Raw genomic sequence first — 13,495 nt, 5'->3', positions numbered from 1 at the left:
TAAATTTAAAATGTTGCATATTTTATGTCACAATTTTCTATGAGGGAATCCGTTTCGAAACCAGAGAAAATTTAAAAGTACTAAAGATGCCTGATTTTCATGTAAATCTACATAAGTTAAGAACGTAGTGACTTTTAAGAGAATGCTTAAGTCTGCTTTTTGAAATTAATGCATCAATGCTATTAATTTTGCTTATTTTTCAAATACACTGCTCAAAACAATTAAAGGATATTGTAAGTCTTGTACAAAAAAGGTATTAGCAAATAATTTTTTTGCATAGAATCGAAGAAAGGATTCACAAATACAAAATCTCTTCAATTTCAAACATCGCAGTATGCAAATTTTGCGTTTGACGTCGAAGACGACGTTTTAGTGGCAGCGAATGAGATTTCGCTCTCAACTTATTGTAAGACAAAGCAGAAAAGAATGATCGACATTCAGTAAGCACGTTGTTTCGATGAGTGTGATGCCTCAACGAACTCATTTACCGGAATCAGAAGCTTCTGAAGTGGTTGGCAGGCTAGAGGGGAGTCAAACGTAAGCCAAGGCAGCAGAAGCTTTTGCAGGTTTGCAAAGTGTGATTTTTAGGATGTGGAAACGTTTTTCAGAGACTGGAAATGCTAGCCGAAGATCAGAACAAGTCAACAAAGCTCAACGAAGGCCATTATTTAGCTTTAACGGATCAAAGACACCGAAGTATGAATGTCACTCCACTACAACACCTTCGTTCGGCTACTGGCACCACAGTTTTGACGCAAACTGTCCGAGATCGCCTTCATGCTGTAGGTTTGTATGCTCGTCTACCAATGATGTGTGTCGCATTAGCTGCGAGGCATCGTCGTGCTGCAGGGAGTGAGTAACAAAGCATGTGAGTTACAGAAGAAATGAATGGAGGACAATATTCTATTCTCTGACGACTCCCGTTCTTCTCTTCATCCTGATAATGGCGTATTTTCATCTGGAGGGAGCGTGGCACTAGAAACAATCCAGCGTTGGTGTCAGCTTTGGTGGTGGTGGTGCGGTGTTATATGCTGGAATCTCCGTTGATGGGCGCATCGATCTGCATGTCATTCCAAATGGAACTCTGACCGGTCGTCAAAGTAGGAATGAGATCCTCTGACCTAGTGCAGTTCCTTACCGTACAGCAATTGAAGGTGACTTCATGTTAATGGACGTCATGTTAATGGAAGACTACATTATTCTAGCTTGATGAATGATTTCCTTTTGGAGGAAGGAATCATAAGAATGGAATGACCAGCGTGTTCTCCAGATATGAACGCAATAGAGAATGTTTTGGACATTCTAGGCAACGGGTTTCTGGACACCTACCACCTCCACAAACTCTCCAAGAACTGGAAAGAGCTCTTCAGGAGGAGTGGGGCAGAATACCTCAGCCCCTCATTAATAGCCTCATTGATTCCATGCCTTAGAGATGTTTTACATTGCTGGCCGTCCGAGGTTACCATACCCCTTACTAAAAGCAATTTTCTTTTAAGGAAACCCCCTTCGTTATTTGTTTTTCTCATATGCACAAAGTGCGTTTTTTTCGTTTTGTACCCAAATGTTAAAAACAAAAAAAAAAGTATTACTTTCTGCCAAACAAATGTAATTTTTGTCAGACGTAGTTTACTACGTTTGTCGATAATGTATCAATCATCCAAAAAGTTCTTCAGGTTCAAGATCAACCCAAAACCTCAATATCCTTTAATTGTTTTGAGCAGTGTATATTTGCAGTTTAGAAAAAGTTACAATGAATTTCTCTTTGATGTTTTGTATTATTGTTGAATAAAAAGTATTCATATACATCGCGATAGATGTGATGGAAAAACTCTGAAATTACCTAGAGCACACTTACAATATTACGTTATTTATTAATGCTACATGAATTTCATTCCTCATGAAATTCACAAACCTAAGTTCTAGCAATTCATTTTTCTTTGATTTATCACCTATTGTACGATGAGAAATCAAAATAGAAAGAGATTTAAAACTTCTAGTTCTTGGAAACCGATTTCAATGCAGTAGTTGTAGCATTAATATTAAGTTGGTATGCGTGTGGAAGGCTACAGCCATCATCTTCTTCAAAAGAAAATATATGGACCATGAAATCTGGCAATGACGTTTTCATGCTATAACATTTCTATGAAAATTTGAAGAAAAAATATTGCGAAATCCAAATTTAGTTTCGCGCAAAAGAAGTTTGGGGACCGGCCAAGAAAAGGTTCTTTCAGAAATACAGGTTTGCTACACGCATTCTCTGACTTTAAATTCGGTATATATCGGAGAAAAGCTTTTTTTTCGTTTTTAAATGGAGAAAAGAGAGTTAAATCTTTATTTTGGAATTCATAAAATTCCAGTTTTCTTATAAACATTTACATGCGTTTTGTGAGGGAAAGAACTCTTGCTCGATGCTTCGAACAAACAAGAATAGTATCTAACCAGGTAATAAAGTAACATTTTAGTTATAACAAAATAATTGTAACTTCTAAACAATTTTTATTTTAACTATTAACAAGATCAGTTAACTACCCTTTTTTATTCAAGAAATGTGTGAAAGTTTTGTCATACGTTTATTAATTAAAGAAAAAATGACCACACACACACAGACACATCAAATCTCTGTCTTTTAAAAGTAACTGTGGTCGCGTTACATGCAGGGCTAGTAAGTAAGATCTAGTAGTTTTTCCGTTCTAGGTGATATCGACAAGTGCCCCCCCCCCCCACATTGAATAATAACAATGATAATAATAATAATAATATAAAATAATAATGTGTATTAATAAAACAAAAATAACAGTAAAGTGCTTAAAATTTTAGTGAGTTAGTGAGTTTCTAGCTAAATTCCAAACTGGGTTTAGCATATCCGAGAACTGGTACGCACTTTAAACTATCTTTTTTAGCATTAAAGTAGTGCATTTTATGGCACTGAAACAGTCACAATGTTTTAAAAAGATTTTTAAGTCACGCAATTTGCCGCTCTAAAATTAAATTGAATTTCTTTTTAAATTTCGAACTACGTCTTGCATATCCAAGAACTGGTACACACTCTGAATTATTTTCTTTTAGCTTTGAAGCTGTAAATCTTTTAAAGCTGAAACATATATTCATACTTAAAATAAAGAAAAATGTTTCAACTTCGAAATTTGATGCACCTAAAATCTGGCACCCTAAGCGGCCGCCTACCCAGGAGCCGGGCCTGGTTATATGTTTTGTATTCCAAATGAGGTTGCTCGAGCTGAAAAGGCTCGATTTTGCTTCTTTTTTCGATAGTAGGCCTGATAATGTATTAAGTATCAAAGATGATTGCGTACACTGTGTTAAAATCTACATATTAAACTAGAAAAAATCGTATTTCTCAAAGAGCAAAGGTATCTTAATAAAAGAGACTGCTTTATGTTTAACCCAAGTCATCTTATTAAAAAAGCTTTACATTTATATGCAACTTAATACTAAATATCTAAAAATCATTACTATTGATAGTTAAAATTAAAATTAAAAGTAATTTTATTTAGTTAACAATGCAGTTTAATACTATTAATCATTAACTTATAAATTAAATGAAAAAGAAAAATAAAAGTTCCACTTGGACCTTGGTATTTTAGCCAAAGCGCCAACTTAGATTCCTGATATGCTACAGGGTATAAAAACTCCCTGGTCCTTTTAAAAATAAGTTTTAAGCGTGGCCTGTGATTTGCTTGTGTGGGCTTCTGTTTAGTTAATATAAATAGCGTTTCAATAAATATTTTTCCTTTTTCTTTACTCCGGCATTCTTTTGTTTAGTACATTCCCCATAATCCGGCACAAATCGAGCGAGGATCACTTAATGAAAAATAAACGCCTTTTCTGTATCAATAAATAATAGTACAAGGATCATAACAATGCAAACCGCATCGGATTATATCAATCCAAAAATGAGATACACAATGTGATTCTTAACATGTGACTGGGATTTATTATGGATTCAAACTAGGGATATAATTTACCTGCCCAAATGGTTGAGCCAAAGCAGTAACTTGGTTATTGTAAAAATCAGACTTACACATCCAATGATCATATTGCCTGAGATCGAAGCTTGGCTGTCAATTTTCCTCTATTGGAGTATAAGTACTTGGTTAAACAGAATGAAAACGTGATGAAAGCATAAATTGAATCCTTCAATGCTTTATGATATTTGAATGATCAACCTTAATTTAAATATATTTTTAACTATAAGGCTTGGTTTAAACAAAAACCAAACAAGAAAGCTCGTCTAGCCATATTAGTGTTGCGAATAAAATGTGCGTAATAAATAAAGATGGATTCGCGCAAGACATCAACAAGAAACAGCATTAAATGAACTCTAGAAACTTAATTTTAGACAAATTTTAAAATATAGATAACTACTAATTATGCAACACTTTTACGTCTCCTAATTTGAATTATAATCATAATAATTGTTATTCTTTTCTTACTGAAGTACACAAATATTAAGAAATTTTAAAACTACTTATGGTAAATTAGCATTGTAATACTTTTTACTTTTCAGAAAATCTTATTTTGTAGCACTGAAAAATTTCCATTTCGTTGTTTAAAAATTAGTGATAACGTGTAGCAAAGTTCAAAATCTTTAAATGCGATAACACCCAAATTTTTTTTCTTAAATGTTAAGGTTCCATCTCTTGAACTAAAATACATATTAAACTTTGGGAATACTTGCAGCAAATAAATAAATAAATAAATGAAAATGTATGAATAAATATATAATGAAAATATAAAATATGTCAAATAAAATGTATAAAAATGAAATAAAAAATGCATTAATAATAATATTAATAACAACAGTAGCTTTAGAAACTTCAGTAAGAAAAATTACATTAAAAAAAGTCTAGTCCTAAAGCATCTATCAGAAATAATAATAATCATAACAAACAAAGATATTAGAATTCGACATTTGAAAAACTAATTGCTAGAAGTAAATTAATATAAGCGTAGATTTGTCTTTTATAGCGAAATACGATTAAATTAGACGAATTATGTGGAAAAATGATTTCGAATAACAAGGACAAATTTGATGAATAATACAATTGGATCAACTTCGTATGAAAAGAAGAAAATATGTACCCTATCTAATATTATAGTACATGTATCGTGATGAAAAAGTGTATTAAAAAAGAACGTTCATCAGTTGCCCCTTAATAAATTTATTCATTTTGAAACAATCACTAATAATAAAAGATACATTTTGTATCTAATCCCTTTTTTATGCAAAAGCATATAAATGTCATCCAGGTGTTAAGAATATATATGGACTGGTCGTTAGGTATAAATGAGAATTTTATGCAGATTCCAGCCGTAAATAAATATTTTCATTTTGTAGTACATTTTTATTGAAAGTATGTTGTGCTTTATACACTTTTCACCCGCATTATTTATCTTTATGGCCTCAAGAGTTGAATAATATGATCAAAATAATCTCTCTGTTTGCAATAAATTTTATTAATAATGGTAAGTTAAATTTTTTTCAGCCGTGAATGTTTTTTTTTCCCTTTTAAATCCTGCTACAGGAAGGATAACAAAACTCATATTGCGAGATAAAAGTATGTTATGAATAAATTGATATATACTGACAAGACATTAATGAAATTATGTTTTATTTCACCGCTGAAGGAAAAAAATATTAATTAATTTTTTAATAAATAAAAAATCATTTATCGCACGACCTTTCAAAATTGAGTTTGTTTATATGTTATTATTATTATTATTATAATATATATATTTTTTTTTGTAAAACAGTAGGGTTGGCAATGTTGGCAACAGCAAAAGTACCTGTTTTACTGGTACAAAAATGAAGAATTCATTATTCTAGAATGCTAGCACATAATTATGGAAATGATTATTGGAGCTGTTTTTAATAAATGCATACAAAAATACTTTTCTGTAACCAAAAATACATTCTCTGCACCAAAAGTACTTATTTGCAAACGACTGCAGGCCAACTGAGTTTTCATTGATAAGGGTAAATGCATTACAAGACTCAATACTAAGGAAAAATGTCTAATGTAAAGAACGGTATCATACAATTTGCTAAAAAATTGCTGTATGACTCCTACTCGAGATGATTATCGATAATTTTTTGAATTGATTTTACCCGTGGAATCAGATTTTTTTGTACCTGCAGCTATGCACTATACTTAATGGTGGTTAAAATTTTTGTACCTTTTTAAAATATAAATGTTTAACCACTAGTTCATCATCATTTCAGTAGAAGAAGTTGGATTGCAAAACTTATTGCTGAACGTGTTTATTTAAAACTTTGGCTTTGGGAGACAGCTTTTTTACTTCAAAATGCACTGCGTTAGGATTTAATTTTAAGGAAGTCTTAAATGTGCATTTGCAATAAAAAAATATTGACGAAGAAGTAAGTGAAATTGTATGGATCTTTCTGACAACCAAACCCCACACTTGATAAACGATAAAGACAATTAGCTAAAGCCGTTAAAACTGAATGAAAAAATAATGCTGCAAAGTACTAAAGATTGTGCCCAAAAATATTATGAAATTTGAGAACTTCTTAACTGAATGATCAGCTTCATTATATGAAAGAATAAATTAACCGATATATTTTATAATGCAAAATCCGGGAGATCAAATAAATCTGCGAGTTTTGAGAGGATTATCATAAAGCACTAAAAATTATTAAAGAAAGCTCGCTGTTAATAACCTTGCTCAAGGGAATTAATGTATAAAAGAGTCTGAGAAGAAATATAAATTAAAGATCAATTTCAAGTCTTGTTACAGGTTATTGAAAAGCAAAATATAGTTTGGAAGGTACTAGCGCAATCACTTCTATAGCGATTTAAATATAACGGTTACATTATAATTTTCAACTTACAAAATGCTAGAAATTTAAACAAAATAAAATTGTATTGCTTTTCTAGACTGAATTTTCTTTCATTTTGCATTTATTGCGTAAAATCAAAAAATACCGAGCTTTGAAGATGTTGGGGACCTTTAAAAAATAAAGTTATGAGTTCAAGCTCCACAATAATTATTTTTTACATAAATGGAAATAAATAAGAGATTACAATCAGCAAAAAGCAGAATTTTTTTAAAATGGGCTTTTTTTTTTGGACCACCCTAGTGTGCGTGCACAAATGATACAAGAGTATACAATACATTTGTACATTTATATCTCCACTTTTCCTCTCGATTATTGTTTCAATGGAGGAAGCATCATTTCCTTCAGACAACAACTGAAAACATATGCCATTACAGATTTTTGCTTGAAGAAATATTCAATATTAGTTTTTGTAGTTTGTCATTGTGTTTAATTTTTGTTACTGACACGATTGTTTCTGCTTTAAGTGAATAGTAAAACTAACTTTTGGGATGAATGTCAGATTGTTTCATTACTTTAAATTCTTCATTGATATTTTGAGTGTTTGAAGTACAGTAAAATTTGAAAACTTATTATCCTGTCCATTGCAAATTTTACTAACCTATTTAAGGTCCAAAGCTGCAATTTTTTAATTGTATATGTATAACTAGCAGAAAATATTTACCTGCGTGCTGAGTTTATAAAAGAGAGAACAACACTGTGATTCACAAATTGGAAAATGAATCAATAATTTAACGGAAATATTTTAAATTAATTTTCGTCTTAAACTAAAGGTTCAATGGGAACAGAATTATGTAGTTCCAAATTGACAATTTTTAGGTTTTATTCTAAAAAAAAGATCGATCAAGAACAGTAAAATTGAAAAAAAAAGAAGGAAGAAAAAGCAAGAGATTGTTTCATTTGCAAAATAGGCACGAACTTGAAAACAACAGCTGTAACGTCATGCCTTCAATATATGCGGTTCCTTTATCCCGCTTGAATTTTGCTATATCGAGGACTTTTTTTTTTTCAATTTTCTTCCAAAATATATTGTTTTTCTGAAAACTCGCGAGCTTCTTAGTTCTATGTGTTTAATCATTAAAAGTATCCATGTATCTAAAAGTCATAACTTTTATTATGCAAAATGACGAGGATTTGTGCAAAGAGATAACTTAAAAAAAAAAAAAAAAAAAAAAAAAAAACTACATTTGCTTAGCAGCATAAATTAACAGTAGTAGAACTAAGAAAAATGCTATCTCTCATAGAAATAAGCTTATATCTTGGAAGAGAAAATTTGAGTCTTTAATCACTTGCGTGTAAGCAATGACGAAAATGAGTTACAGTTTTTGGTTACAGAAAATATCAATTTAAACGACAAGGGAAATAGTTTTATCATAACAGAAAAACAAATAGTTAGGCTTATCATTAAGAAAATATTTGAAACTAATTAGTTTTAGTGAACTTCACGCATGCAGGAAAAGTACATAGTGTTAAATCAACAACTCAATGATGAGTTCTTTATTAATCAGAAATATCAATTAAAATATTAAGAAAAAACAATTTCTTACAGAAATAAGCAAATATTTATTTGTTTCCATGTTGGAGAAGAATTTTCAAAATGATAAGCTTTCCAGTCACTTACGTGCAAGCATGCAAGAAAAAGTATAAAGAGATGATGGAATAAAGCTTGAAGGTTCCAAAATCGCGATAAAAATTTATAAATTGCTTTCGGGACCGTGCCACGATAAAATGCCTCAAACCTCAGTCATCAATAATAACTTTCTTTCCTACTTCAAAACTTTATCTTTTTTCTCCAATTTTTTCCGTACTTCTGAGTCATTTTCTCGCCTTTCTTACTAAAATAAAATTTTTCCAAAGGGTGGAAAAAATAGTAATGAAGAATGGGTGGTAGTCGTTCGATATCAGAGGTACTCATGGACCAAAATTTAACGATTTTCATTTTTTACTATTTGATTTATTTTGAGACCTTCTTCTTGAGCGTGTTTATATGGCGGTATTTTGTCGTCTAAAATTAATGGTACTCTAGATCATATGTATTTTTATGCAGGCTAAAATTTAAATTTTTCTTTCTTCTCTACTAGTGGAGAGTTATATGTAGATAAATTTTTTAAACTGTGTTATTAATAAGTGTCCGATGCAAGAGTTTCCCTAAAAGTAAACGGCAAGTTTTTACAGTGCATTTTTTTTCTTAATATTTGCAGTTTGAAGGGGAGACCCGGGCACGTTGGCAAACGTTTTGAACTTTATGTTTCTAAAGTTTGTAAATAAAGTAGAAAAAGATTTTCTTCTATTGCTTGGATGATCTGTATAGTGTCAGCAGTAAAATCGTATTTTTGTTTTGACACTACTATGCTCTATGGATTTTTTACATAGTTTTTGTGTACCTTTTCAGGGTTCGTTTGCCCCGTCACGGGGTAAGTAGGCGAGCAGTATGGGGTAAGTTGGCGAACTGGGGAGAACTCATAATAGACACCTAAATTTAACATCAAACCTCAGGGATGTTTTCAATAAGCAAGTAAAACGTACCAATGTTTGAGAAAAAAGCGAAATTAGTGTTGTAATTGCTTTCAAGTTAGGCATGGAAAAGTTTGACTTCGATTTTAGAATTAGATGTTGAAATGATAAAACACTATGAGAATAATAATTTGTTAAAAAAAGATAATTCAGTTGGTAGGCAATACTATAAAAATGCAAATAGGTCCTAAAATACATTGCATAAGGTTTTTAGCCTATCCCATAGTGTCGCAGGACTTGCATTTTTAAACTCAAAGAAAATGGGCGCTCCTCCAACACTATTCGTGATCCACATGTGACATTTCCTACACCGGATCCAGTTTTTACGAGATTTTAAGTTTACTTTCATGATACTGATTTCTTTCCGGCTTTGGGAATTCTTTGTACTGATTTTTGTTTTGCTGCAGCATTATCTTTTTCTTCAAAAGCCTTTCTGATAGGAGTATCTGCAAATATTGCTGAACAACTTTTTTACCTTTCACAGTTTTTTGTTTTCCTCTCTCCTGCTTGAGGATAAGGAGGCTGACACACATGTTGGTTTGGATGAGATTTAGCACTATTATTCAGTATCTTCAGTTTCCCTATTGGTGAATGAAAGGGAATGACGAAAACCTTGCACAATCCTATAGTTAAATATACTCAACGGGATGACGCTTGTCAACATAATTTGGGTCAAAGCTACTGAGTAGAGATGGTGTTGAAAATCTTTAAACTACTGAGACAGTAACCGAGTCTGCTCTAGTGCCGCTGTAGCCAGCTTCGCTTTCTTCCATGTTCAATGCGAGCTAAATGCTTAGAAATCCAGGAAGTTGGGAGTCTGCGCGGATGGAACATCTTAAATAGTCATAGTTTTCCATGTGCTGTTAATCATACTAAAATTACTGGCCGTATTCACAGAAAGCCCCAAAAGAAACCAGATTTTCGTTCTAAAATATTTAGCTATCAGTTTATTTTCAAAATTTCTTTAGTCTCCTTCAAAGTATTTGCCATTGGACGCAAAACACTTGTCAATTATTTTTCTCCACTGTTCGAAGCTCCTTTGGAACTCTTCAAATTTGATCGCGTCCAGTGCCCGTTGAGAAGCAGTTTTGACAGCCTCTACATCATCAAAACGGTTCCCTTTTGGAATTTTTTTCATCCTTGGGAACAGAAAAAAATCACAGGGGGCTAGTCTGGCGAATACGGGGGATGAGGAACGACTGGCCATCCCTGAGAGACAAAATAGCGGTCAGACTGTGCGAGAGCGTTATGGTGATGGAATCATTCACCCTATCGCCCGCACGAGCTCCAACTCACTCTTGTTTCTTCTGAAATTTTGTAAATCGTTGAACGACGTTTTTCGTTGATTTTTTGGCGGATGTTTTCAACGTTTTCATTATTTCGAGACGTTGAAGGGCGTCCAGAACGAACATGATCTTCAATGCTCATCTCACTATGTTTAAAGCATGTTTAAAGCACCACCCAAACCACTCGAAAACTATTGTACGGCTCTTAGCATCGTTTTTCAAAGCTTGTTCAAGCATTTTGGTAAGCTTCTGTTGCCGACTTTTCAAGCAGGAAGCAAAATTTCAAACTAACTCTTTGTTCTTATAAATCTGCCATAATAAGTTCGCAGGCGGAAAACAATAACACTTGAGATAACCAACACTATACGATTAGACGTTATCTACTACACTGACCCCACTTGCACAGCTGTTTCCTGAAGGTCTCTACTTGAACCATTTAGCTGGAGCAACACTCCACTACATCTAGGATCCGCAGCGGCCCTTAGCTCGGTTTCTTTTGGGTTCTCCTTCGTGGTTAATAGTTCTTAATTGAAAAAAAAAAGTTTGATTTCTTTCAGAAAAATAAACAAATTTACTCCTATAAGTTGGATAACTCATTAGAATGATTAATTGATTCCCCAAAGCCTAGCATTGAAGTTATGCGGAGTAAAATATTAAAAATATTCACAGAACAAACTGACTACTTAATGTTTTTCAGTAGAGACGAAAAAACTACAATAATAAAATAATGTGCAACAAACATGTTACTAATTTTGCAACATCTTGAGCGTGATAAAATAACAAAAAATGAGTTGTAAAGTTTCTACATTTTGAATTTTCCCCGAACAATTTATATGAAATTAAACATTTTCTGTAACTATTTTAATAATGCTTTAAAATGAAACAAAGCAGTGAAAAAATGTTCACTCAGATTTCCAATATGTGCTTTTATATTGTAATACATTATTTTTATGACCAAACCATTAAAGCTTGTGTCATGAATTTATGTCTTAAAGAAAAGATTTTAAGTACCATTAAGAGTTAAATAGACGAGTTAGCTGCGTTACTTGTTTATAATAAAACAACTCAACCATTTAACAAGCAATGCCACGTAACTATATGAAAAACGATCGTATTATGATTATTAATGTTTTTGATACGATTGCAATTATTTTTTATCGACCGTTAACCGATTAATATCTTTCTTATCTTTTATCTACTTCTATACATGCTTTACTTTTAAATGGACATTTTTTTTCCGACCCGTATTTACCTCTTATTTTCGGTGTATTTTAAAATTGCTGTTCTAATGGGCAATTACGCCACATCGACTTTGTTTTCTATTGATTGAGCAAGGATTATTTGTCACCTTTCATAAACTCCTGCTGCACTCGATAAATCAAAGTGGTGATAGTTATTGCGAGATACGATCTTGGAATTAGTAAGAAAGTTGCGTGTAGTTTCATTTACAATGTTGTTAAGCAATGTATCCACCAGTTGATGCTACATAGGAACATTAATTGTTTGTATGTATTTTGAAGTTTAATGTATTTATTTAATTTTGCAAATATCGCCTTGTACTGATTTTTATCCAATTATAAGTGTTTTTCCTACACATTTTTAGTTTTTATATTAATATTATTCTCTTTATAGAGTTACTTTCACGAAATTGTAAATAGGTGTTTGCCAAGGTAAGTTTTTTGGCTATTAAGGGGAATTTTGTGCGCTTTATTTTCGTACCATAAGTAAGAAAAGGATTATTTGAAAAATTTTTGACATAGTTTTGAGATATTTAACGTGCATTTTTTGCTAAGTAACGTACTTTTTCGTCCTTGCGATGATATGATGTGGTATTTTTTTCTTTCACGTGTTTGTAGTAATAATTTCTTGGATATGCGACGAGTCGTGAGGGGTCGTTCTCAAATAATCCGTTTTTATCATGACTCACACTGAACGATTGCAAGCAAATGTTGCAAACTTGTGAACGACCCCTCACGACTCATCACCTATCTAAGAATTGTTGAAATTCGGCTCATTATATCGCAAATAACTTTCTGGATTTTTAAGATATTGAACTGGAATTTTATTATGAGTTGAAGTATCTAGTTGGGTTTTAGATTGTGAAAGTTATAAACTGCTATCTTTCGTAAATGTGCAGCGAAAAATTAATTGCTTTAAATGTCCATATTTTATCAACATTTAAAAATTTTAACTACAAATTTTTAGTATTATGCTTCTCTTGCATGCTGTCAAGTTTTTTGAAAGTTTAGTAAGCTTTGGTAAACTTTGTGTGTTATGAGATAAAAAAATTCAAATAAAATTCGTAGTTATGAAAGAAATGCTCATATCTTTGTGAATATCAGAGATACCTAATCTCTGAAATCTACAGCTCAGTCTCAGCTCTTTACGATGAATGATGATTAAAAAGCGTTTTTGTTTTCCTCACTTTGTTACTGACCCTCTAAAAACAAGACTTTTATTATAGTAAACTTTTATTGGAAAATGACAGATGGAGCATACCTTTTACGTGACAAAAGTTACAAAATAATTTGTCTTTTATCTGTTGAGAAATCCTTAAAAACATGAATATTTGAAAGTGTCCCAATACTTTTGGTCATATACACTGTTAAAAATTCAGGAAGATTTTCTGGTAATTGTTACTGTAAAATTGCATCGCCGACGCATCGCTGATTTTTACGGTAATTTATACCGGAGAAATAAGCGATCCCAGCGCCAACTGGTTGCTGTGGCCTACCGAGGAAACCGTAAAATTTTACAGTAACATTTGATTTTTACGGTAATAGTTACTGGCAACATGGATGCCAGTAACAATTACCGT

The sequence above is a fragment of the Uloborus diversus genome, chromosome 10 (genome assembly GCF_026930045.1).
Source record: "Uloborus diversus isolate 005 chromosome 10, Udiv.v.3.1, whole genome shotgun sequence".
NCBI classification, from domain to species: domain Eukaryota; kingdom Metazoa; phylum Arthropoda; class Arachnida; order Araneae; family Uloboridae; genus Uloborus; species Uloborus diversus.
This window is presented reverse-complemented; position numbering follows the sequence as displayed.